The following is a 10,067-nucleotide window of genomic DNA, read 5'->3' as shown; positions in this document are numbered from 1 at the left end:
CTGCACCCCCTATTCCATTACAACCACACAAGAGAATAAGTGAACTTGACACTTGGGCTACAGTCAAGAGTCTACTCTGCTCAAGAGGATGATCCCCTTCTCGCATCTCTATATGGATATTTATATTTCTAGCTCCTTTTGTTTCTTTTCCCATTTTTTCCAAATGTAGCTTTTCCAAGAAAATAGAATCTTCTTATAATAGATTGTCTCAGCCTGGGCTCCCTTGAAGCAGAGTGTGAGGGAAAAAAAAAAAAAAAAAAAAAGCTTAAATGTAGGTAGTTTGTTAAGTTTGTCGGGGATGTGGTCCCAAAGAGGCAGGAGCGAAAGAGGGGACAGAAGGGGAAGGAGGGAAAGCCAATGTAAGGATGCATAAGGAGGTAACCGGGTCCTCTATCCCACAGGACCTCCTAAGAAGGCTTGGGAAAGACATCTCAGAAGTGTTCACTTGTGGGAAACATTTATCCATTGGCTCCCATCTACAGCTGCCTTCCCTGCTCTGCTGAGTTGCACGTGCACTACTGCCCAGCAGGAGGGTGCCCTGTACACCATGTACATGCCCTGTACACCATAGCATCAGAGAAACCCCAGGGCAGGAAGCAAGAGAATCTCTCTCTCTCTCTCCCTCCTTCCCTCCCTCCCTCCCCACCCCCATGTGTGGACACAGTAAGAAGGTGGCTATCTGCAAGCCAGGAAGAGAGCCCTCACTAGCAATTCAAAGTGCTGTCTCCCTGACCATGGACTTCTCAGCCTCCAGACCTGTGAGAAATAAATGTCTGTTATTTAAGGCAAAAAAGAGAGAGAAATCAGTGACTGGAAAAAGACTAAGAGGGTTGGAAGTGGAGCACGAGACGCATTTTATGTGCAGGATGGGCCAGCACTTGCTGAGCATTTCAATGCCCAAAGACATGCGGTGTGCTTTTTATGTAGAGCTTTGTTTCATCTTACAGTAACCTGTGACTTAGAGATTATCATCCCTTTTTTTTTTTTTTTTTTTTTTTTGAGACAAGGTCTCACCCTTGTCATCCAGGCAGGAGTACAGTGGCAGTAATAGCTCACTGCAGCCTCAAGCTCCTGGGCTCAAGCAATCTTCCCACCTTAGCCTCCCGAGTAGCTGGGATTGCAGGCACGAGCCACCACACTCACCTAATTTTCATATATATGTGTGTGTGTGTGTGTGTGTGTGTGTGTGTGTGTGTGTGTGTGTGTTTATGTGTATATGAGATGGGGTCTTGCTGTGTTGCTCAGGCTGGTCTCAAACTCCTGGGCTCAAGCAATCTGCCTGCCTCAGCCTCCCACAGTGCTGGTATTACAGGCATGAGCCACCCTGCCCAGCCTATCATCCCCATTTTTAAGACAGGGAAAGAAACTGAGAGTAGAGGTCACTTGTCAAGGCCTCTCAGCCAGGAAGTGGCAGAACTGGGAGGCAAACCAATGTGACTCAAGCCCTTACTCATAGTCATTATATCATTATATTAAACATTCCTCACAGGGGTCTACAGAAAGCATGTGTGATGGCTTACTAATACATACTAAATATTTCGCTCCAGCATGTATAGATTGTACATTCATGACAGCATAAATCAAATTAAAAACCCTTCCTTGGCCCTCCACAGCCTTCCAGATAAAATTCAGGCTCCCTAAGGTAACCCATGAGGCCCTCCAGGGTCTGGTTCCCACCTACGTCTCCAGCTTTATTACTTGCAGTAAGTATAAGGATGAATGGTGTGTACATGGACTGCAGTTGTTGACGGATTTTCTGCATGTCTGGAAGACAGAAAAAGAGTCTTGGCATCATGGTAGGGGTGTGAGACTGACAGGATCTCTGAGAGGACAGTCGCTTCCAGAGCACTTCAGAAGCCAGTGATTTCTCAGTCCTCCGCTCTCCTCCCCTTCTGCATCTGTGGTCTTGAGTGTGATCACCTAGAAAAAGAGCTTTGGGGCCGGGCGCGGTGGCTCACGCCTGTAATCCCAGCACTTTGGGAGGCCGAGGCGGGCGGATCACGAGGTCAGGAGATCGAGACCATCCTGGCTAACACGGTGAAACCCCATCTCTACTAAAAATGCAAAAAATTAGCCGGGCGAGGCGGCGGGCGCCTGTAGTCCCAGCTACTCGGGAGGCTGAGGCAGGAGAATGGCGTGAACCCGGGAGGCGGAGCTTGCAGTGAGCCGAGATCGCGCCACTGCACTCCAGCCTGGGCGACTAAGCGAGACTCTGTCTCAAAAAAAAAAAAAAAAGAAAAAGAAAAAGAGCTTTGGAACCATACAGACTGAGCTCAAATACAGTTCTCTACCACTTCGCAGGTGTGGAGCCTCAGGCAAGGTACCTAGGCTCCTACAATCCCTAAACCAGGGATGATGACTCCCACAGAGTGTATGTGAAGCTCCAGACACATGGACCATCTCCACCTGGCAGAAGTCATTATTTCTCACAAATGACTCTCTCCATTGCTCTGAGACACCAAAACCAGTTAGAACCAGAATGACAGCCCTGCCCACATTTTTTTTTTAATGTGAAAGATGAAAGGCCCGCATTTCTTGTTCTGATAACTTCCTGCCACGCGAAGTCTCCTCAAGGACGGTCTTTCACTGCGTGCAGCTTCACAATCACCTCCTCAAGCAGAAGACTGAACCATGACTCCTTTTTAGAAGCTCTCCGGGTAGGGAGGACATATCCACATGCAGGACAGAAACTTGCTTCTCAAATTCAAGAAAAAACAGTAACTAATCTAGCAATTCTTCCATGATTCAGCCTGTCAGGGCTGTAAAGAATCCTTTTCCATCCCTATCACACGTCTACACGAAGGGGGAGGGAGAGGTGGCAGGGTGCCAGCACACCGGCAGGCACTTCCGGCAATGCCCGGGCTCCGCTCCCTTTCTGCTGGTAGTGGTAGGCGTCATTTCTGGCAGCTGCTGCAGCTTGATGCAGGGGAGGAAGGGGCCACCCACCAATCACCTCTTCCTGATGCTGTATTTTTGACGTTCATGGAAGAGGTCTGTCTCAGAGCTCCCTAAGCTGACAATCTTTGGGCAGCCATCTCTATCCTTCTCCTGGCTGGTGCACTCCTTACAATAATAGGCATCAGAGACTCCCACGGCCTCCACAGATCTCACAGTGCCCCTGGTAAGAGCCATTGTTACACTCATCACATAAGCATACCAGGGTGCAGGGACACACACAGCGGTCACAAATCACATGCTTGCTGTCACAGTTTTCACACAATCTTCCGATGGCAACACCAGCCTGCTTGCAGCAAAAGATAAATCCAGATAACATTCAGCTGTAGCTCCCATCCACAATGCCCTGCCCACGCTGCCCTGCCCACTTTTTAAAGCCAAGAAGCCCGCCTGGAGGCATCAAATCATGCTTTATGCATAAGTTGGAGCTACAACGCCTTAGCCACACGCACCTCCCTTAGGGGAACTCAAATTTACTGAGTCCTGCCTTCGTGCCCAACACTGTATTTGGAACCTTATAAAACATCTCCACTATTCCCCCAAAAGGGCTCATCCTTTCCCCTTGTTTCTTCATTATCTATGTCTAATTTCCATCCTTCCTGCTTTAGTTGGACTTGCTGTTCATTTGAGAGGAAGCTGCTGACCACAGAGTTCAGCAAAAGAATAGGAGTCTGGAGTCTGGAGGCTCAAAGTGTGGCCCCTGGAGAAGGTGAACGAGAAGTAGCCCTGGATATGGTGTAGACCCCCACAAACCAGAGATCCTGCCCTCAGTGCCTCAGCTTTTGGAAGCTGCTCCCCGCCTTGCTCCTGGGCAGGCAGGTACAGTGTTCATTTCCCCATACCCCAGCATCCCCACCCCAGTTTCCCTCTCCTCCCCCATTGCCCGGTGCTTTGGCTGGCATGCCCCTGACAACCAGGGAGGGCAAGTCCTTCTCCTGGTGGGTAGCTGGCTGGCTTCCTCCCAGCTCAGAGCCAAGCATGTCTCAGGTACTCCCTAGGAGGGGAAGTCCTTCCAGGGGCCTTTCCTCAAAAGCCGGCCAGAAACAGGCTCCTTCAAGCCTAAAGTTGAGTCCATGGAGTGTGCAGGGTGGGGTTGTGAAGGAATGCCACACCACCCTCTGGTGGCAACTCCGCCTGGCCCATGTTTTGTGGCTTTTCCTCTTTCCCTGTCAACCACACCAGGTGAGGCCTCTTTCCCAGCAAACTGAAGCTCCCTCCGGAGGCCCACGAGGAGTCAAATCTTCTCCCCACCTGTGTACATTATCTTCAAGCTGTAGCAAGTGGAGACACGTTCTGAGTCCAGATGGCCTCACCCCAGCTGCCCGTTTGTCCCACTGATGAGCCAGGTGTTTAGCATTTTAAACATCTAGCACCCTGATTGATGGACTGACCATTAAATTGACTTTCCGACTGATGGATCCTGATGGACCACTGTCTATCCTAAAAATTAATCCTGAGTAATTGACTGGCTGGTTGACTGATTAAACATCTAAACACACAAATCACTTGATTGACCTAATGGATTTCTTGTTTTTGTTGTTTTTGGTTTTGCTTGTTTTTTGAGATGGAGTCTCGCTCTGTCACCCTGGAGTGCAGTGGCACGATCTCGACTCACTGCAAGCGCCGCCTCCCAGCTTCACACCATTCTGCTTCAGACTCCTGAGTAGCTGGGCCTACAGGAGCCTGCCACCACGCCTGGCTAATGTTTTGTATTTTTTAGTAGAGACGGAGTTTCACTTTGTTGGCCAGGCTGGTCTCGATCTCCTGACCTCGTGATCTGCCCGCCTCGGCCTCCAAAGTGCTGGCATTACAGGCATGAGCCACTGCACCTGGCCACCTACTGAATTTCTTACTGATGTACTAACCGTAGGTAACTGAACACCTGACAAGCTTAAACTGACTGTATGACTGACTCTTTAACCAGCTGAATGACTGACTGCCCAGCGGAGGACCTACAATACCTGATGTCTGGCTCCATAACTAAGGGTTACAGATGGATGGGAGAAGAGGCTGCCCCTTCCTCACGCTCCAATCCCCATGGGGACTGAGACCCTATTCTTCTCCCCTCTTGAGCTACTTGAAGACTGCAAAAAGGGTGTTATGGTCAGAATATTGGTGATCTCCCCAAATTCATATATTGGAACCCAATACCTAATGTGATAGTATTAAGAGATGGGACCTTTGAGGAAGTGATTAATTCATGAAGGCTCTGCTCAGGAATGGGCTTAGTGGCCTTATAAAAGGAGTCAGAGTTGAAGGGAGCTAACTTGGCCCTTCCACCATGTGAGGACACAGCGACAAGGCACCATCTTTGAAGCAGAGAGTAAGCCTTCACCAGTCCAGTCCTTGATCTTGGACTTCCTAGCCTCCAAAACTATAAACAATATATTTCTGTTACTTATACATTACCTAGTCTAAGATATTTTGTTATAGCAGCCTGAATGAGCTAAGACAGGGCAATCAGGAAACTGATGTTCTGATCTCCTTCCGGTGAGGTTCTTAACCAGGACCCCACAGATGGGTTTCAATTTTGCTTTCAAAACAGTGTGGATGTAAAGATGTGTGTTTATCCAGGAAGAGGGTTCACAACTTTCATTGGATTCTTAACAGAGTTTAGCACACCCAAAATATTAATATGTTCAGAGCTACTGCTCTGGGAATAAGATCCTCAGCAAACACATTTCAGATAAGCAAAGCCCTTGTCTGAATTCAAGCCCATTTTTATCTCCCTCCCATCAAGCCAGTGTGGCAGGAAGATGACTAGGAAGAGTTAGAGGGCCTTAGAGGAGGTGGATGTAGCCAAGAGAAAGGAAAAAGGCTGAGCTGTTTGAAGCTTCCAGAGAGGACTGAGGAAGTCAACCTGGGTCCTTCTTGTGTGGAGGTCACACTTCACCCAAGATAGCAGAGGACCTTTAAGTAGAGATGGATACATTTACCCTTTGGTGCCACGAGTATGTGATCATGAATTGTTATGTGGCTGTGTGTATTACACACCGGTGTGTTCACAAGGGTAGGTATAACTGAGCTGTGTGCATATGTGAACGAGTGGCCTTTGGGTTTAGTGTGAGCATCTGAATGGTTTGGTGAATGGATGTGCACGTGCATCCTTAACCATTTAACCTTCAAGCCTCTCATTAAGTTAAGACAAGTTACGGAAAAGAATTCCACTAGGTGACAGTATCTGCAGACAGGCCTACAGCCCACACCAGAAATCTGGGAATCCTCAACTCGTCCCACTCTCTGATCCCTCATCATCCACTGAATCCACGCTGCCACCCCCACCATCAGCCCCCATCACCTCTCCCCGGGCTCCTGCTCAGCCTTCAATGGCCTTCCCCATAACATTTCTGAACTGCAGCCACAGAGACGATGGTAAAATGACTTTTGGGTCGCAGCGCGCCTCCCCTGAAGCGGACAACGGCTTTCCACTGTCGGAGGACACTGCCCATCTCCTCGGTATGAGTCCAGGGCTCTTTCAAGGTCGACCCCGCGGTCGTGAGGTCCCCGGCTTTGGGCGCGTCTCCCCTCAGTCCGCTCGTATCTCATACCCCTTCCCCCTTAGATGCCTCGTTCTCTGGGGCCCTTTGGCGCTGCCCCTGAGTCCCCATCACGGAAACTTCCACCTGCTGCCTAACTGCCAGACGCAAAAGTGCCCGAGCCTGTCTGTCACGTTCCACCCCATAAACCTTCCCCACGCGACCAGAAGCCAGAGAGGCCACAGATCCAAGCAGGACCACGCAACGGCGCGCACGTCTCTTTCCCACGCCGCAGAGCGATAGAAGCCGCAACAGGAAAACGGAAAGGCGGTGCGCGGAGACAACAGGTAGGGACTACGACTCCCAGAAGCATCTTGACGAGGACTACATTTCCCAGAAAGCTCCGCACGGTTCCCACCCCGGAACTGCCTCTGCTTTCGAAAGCGGAAGGCGGGCCAACCGGGCGGGCACAGAGTTTCTGAAGAGGTAGACCGGTAGGCGGTTTCGTCGGGTGTCTACCTCCAGGGGTCGTTCGTGAGCCAGAGAAACCCGGACTTAGCAAGGAAGGTGCCTGGCCACACCCCTTCCGCTCTTGGCTGTGCATTGCCCTGGTTCCCAGCGCATTCTCTGTCGTGAGCGGAGCAAGGAAGGTCAGACAGAAACAGGTCGTTTGTGTCTTTCCGCAAGGTCAGACTTTTACTGATGCTATTCCAGTCTTAAGAGCCAGGAGCTACATGGAGTTCCCAAGGAGGCAGTTCTCCTAATACTACCCACTCACTCGGTAGTCAGAGCCATGGGCACGTAGGCTTCAGCCACTACACAAGTCGGTATTGCAAAGCATACAAAATAGTATACTTAGTCAGCGTGTTAAATGTTGTAGATTAAACATTTCACATCAAGCAGGGTAACATTTAACATCAAGAGCAAAGGAGATAGATAGGAAAAGGGGTTAACAAACTAGTCCCAGGAGAGACAAAGTATCCTGGTCTCAGTGTCTTGCAAGGAAGAGTCTTTGATGTGGGCAGAGCCTTAGGCAGCAGATGCTGGGTGTTTATCATGGGCGACCGCAAGATAGGGTCTGTTAAGACGGCCATTTAGAGCTGGAGAAGTCCTGCTCTTTTTGTGGCCACGGGGGTCTTCTGGTGACGACTGATAGTGAAGGAGTGTGCCTGTTTATGCCCGTATTTGGTTGGGTACAGTCTTTTTTGGTTAGGCGAACATCGGGTCTCTGTTGGCATGTAAAGTGGAAAGTAAATTTTTTGAAATGTAAATTGGAGTCTTTTGCTAAGATGGAGTTACTTATGTCAAGGGTGTTCTATACACTACTTCTGCCTGCTCTGGCTTTGCCTGTAGCCAGTACTTGCTCTCTGCCCACCTCATGGTGTCTCTAGGGGATAGAGGCTGGCGGTTAGATGGTCTGTCCCTTATCTCCAATCCTGCACTGCTTATCTGCCACTTGGAGGCAGTGACCATCTTGACTCTAAGAGCCAAACCCACAGAGCCCTACATGTGAGTTCCGCAGCTCTTCTACTTCTAGCTGTGGCTATCGGAGGAGGGGCTACAGGTGGTGGAAACAGGTGTGGACAGTAGCTAGGGTGGCGGGAAGATCTGTGGCTCCTGATCTGCCACCTCTGTTCCCAAGAAGATAATTTTCCTGTGGCCTGGGCTTATCCAGCTCATATCCTCAAATGCGTGAGTTCTGTAGGTGGCCAGCCTCTTTCCTCACTTCCTCCACTCCCAGCCTCATCCCTCAGATCCTAGCAATGGGCCCCATGGCATATTTTCACCTTTCTCCTTTGGAGCCACTTAGAGGACCTGTCAAGAAATGGGCGTAACTGGATGGGCTAAAACAAGGATGAGGCAGAAGCAGCTTTCCATAAGACATACCCACCAGTGTGCCGTCAGTTTACCATAACCATGGCAACACCGGGGAGTTCCTGCCTCTTTGAATGGCAATGACCCAATGACCCAGAAGTTACTCCCCTTTTCCTAGAAAACTCTGCATAAGCTAACCCTTAATCTGCATGCAATTAAAAATAGGTATAAATATGACCATAGAACTGCCCTGAGCAGCTACTCTCTGCCTGTGGGGTAGCCCTGCTCTGCAGGATCAGTCATGGAGCTGTAACACTGCCACTTCAATCAAGCTGATTTCAGCTACCCTGCCACTAGCTAGCCCTTGAATTCTTTCCTGGGCAAAGCCAAGGAAAAAGCCACACTTTGTGGCTCTCCTGTCCTGCATCACAACCGCTCCTAGGGAGCTACCACCACTGGTAACTCAGTGTCTTCTAACAGTTTCATGAAGTACAGGCTTCCCAGAGGTGCCTGTCCCTTCTCCCGTGTTGCTCCATGTTAACACATTTCCTACCTGAGTAGACCTGTGGAGGTCCCCGAGATCCTTTTAGGGAATCTGCAAGGTCAAAACTGTTTTCACAGTAATACTAAGTTTTATTTGCATTTTTCACTGTTGTGATATTTACGTTTAAAATTGTAGGTAAAACTGCTGGCACCTTGGTGTGATTCAAGGCAGTGACACCAAACTATATTGGCAGTTACTGTATTTTTCACCAGTATACTTGTAGGGGAAGGGCATGGGAAAGCCAGTTCCACTTAATGTCCTTAATGAAGTTATAAAGAGTATTCATTTTACTCCATTTTGAGCCTCGATTACATGGCATTTAAATATTTTGTGTGACAAATGGGAAGTGTGCATAAAGCAAGTCTGCTGCACACAAAGGTATTATGTCCTGAGGAAAAGCAGTTCTGTGCTTGGTTGAGTTCCTAGCTGAACTAGACCTTTTTTCTGGAAAACACCTCTTTTTTTTTTTTCATTGTATTTTTGCAAACTTTATTTATTTTACTTTAAGTTCTGGGATACATGTACAGAATGTGCAGGTTTGTTACATAGGTATACATGTGCCATGGTGGTTTGCTGCACTTATCAACTCGTCATCGAGGTTTTTTTTTTTTTTTTTTGAGACGGAGTCTTGTTCTGTCGCCCAGGCTGGAGTGCAGTGGCTGGATCTCAGCTCACTGCAAGCTCCGCCTCCCGGGTTCACGCCATTCTCCTGCCTCAGCCTCCCGAGTAGCTGGGACTACAGGTGCCCGCCACCTCGCCTGGCTAGTTTTTGTTTTTGTATTTTTTACTAGAGACGGGGTTTCACCATGTTAGCCAGGATGGTCTGGATCTCCTGACCTCGTGATCCGCCCATCTCGGCCTCCCAAAGTGCTGGGATTACAGGCTTGAGCCACCACTCCCGGCCATCATCGAGGTTTTAAGCCGCGTATACGTTAGGTATTTGTCCTAATGCTCTCCCTCCCCTTGCTCCCCACCCCCGACAGGCTCCAGTGTGTGTCTTTCCCTTCCCTGTGTCCATGTGTTTTCATTGTTCAGCTCCCACTTATAAGTGAGAACATGCAGTGTTTGGTTTTCTGTTCCTGTGTTAGTTTGCTGAGAATGATGGCTTCCAGGTTCATTCTTTTTGATGGCTGCATAGTATTCCATGGTGTGTATGTGCCACATTTTCTTTATCCAGTCTATCATTGATGGCCATTCGGGTTGGTTCCAAGTCTTTGCTATTGTGAATAGTGCTGCAATAAATATACGTGGAAAACACCTCTTTTACTTGATCAGCT

At 49.0% G+C, this 10,067-nt stretch overlaps 1 protein-coding gene and 1 pseudogene across 9 annotated transcripts in view; one reads left to right on the top strand and one right to left on the bottom strand.

Moving 5' to 3' along the window:
- Window positions 1-2,191: 2,191 nt before the first annotated feature.
- Window positions 2,192-3,787, bottom strand: LOC103882320 (annotated as a pseudogene).
- A 3,180-nt stretch (window positions 3,788-6,967) lies between these two features.
- Window positions 6,968-10,067, top strand: part of ZBTB38 (zinc finger and BTB domain containing 38) — a 139,634-nt gene continuing 136,534 nt past the window's right edge. For all 9 annotated transcript variants that reach the window (XR_002520527.2, XM_021934806.2, XM_021934810.2 and 6 more), the window contains exon 1: window positions 6,968-7,118. The gene's annotated coding sequence lies outside the window, so the exon portion shown is untranslated. The remainder of the gene's footprint in view (window positions 7,119-10,067) is intronic.

This window comes from Papio anubis, chromosome 2, assembly GCF_008728515.1.
Source record: "Papio anubis isolate 15944 chromosome 2, Panubis1.0, whole genome shotgun sequence".
NCBI lineage: Eukaryota > Metazoa > Chordata > Mammalia > Primates > Cercopithecidae > Papio > Papio anubis.
The sequence above is the reverse complement of the archived record's forward strand: the minus strand, read 5'-3'. Positions and strand labels throughout refer to the sequence as shown.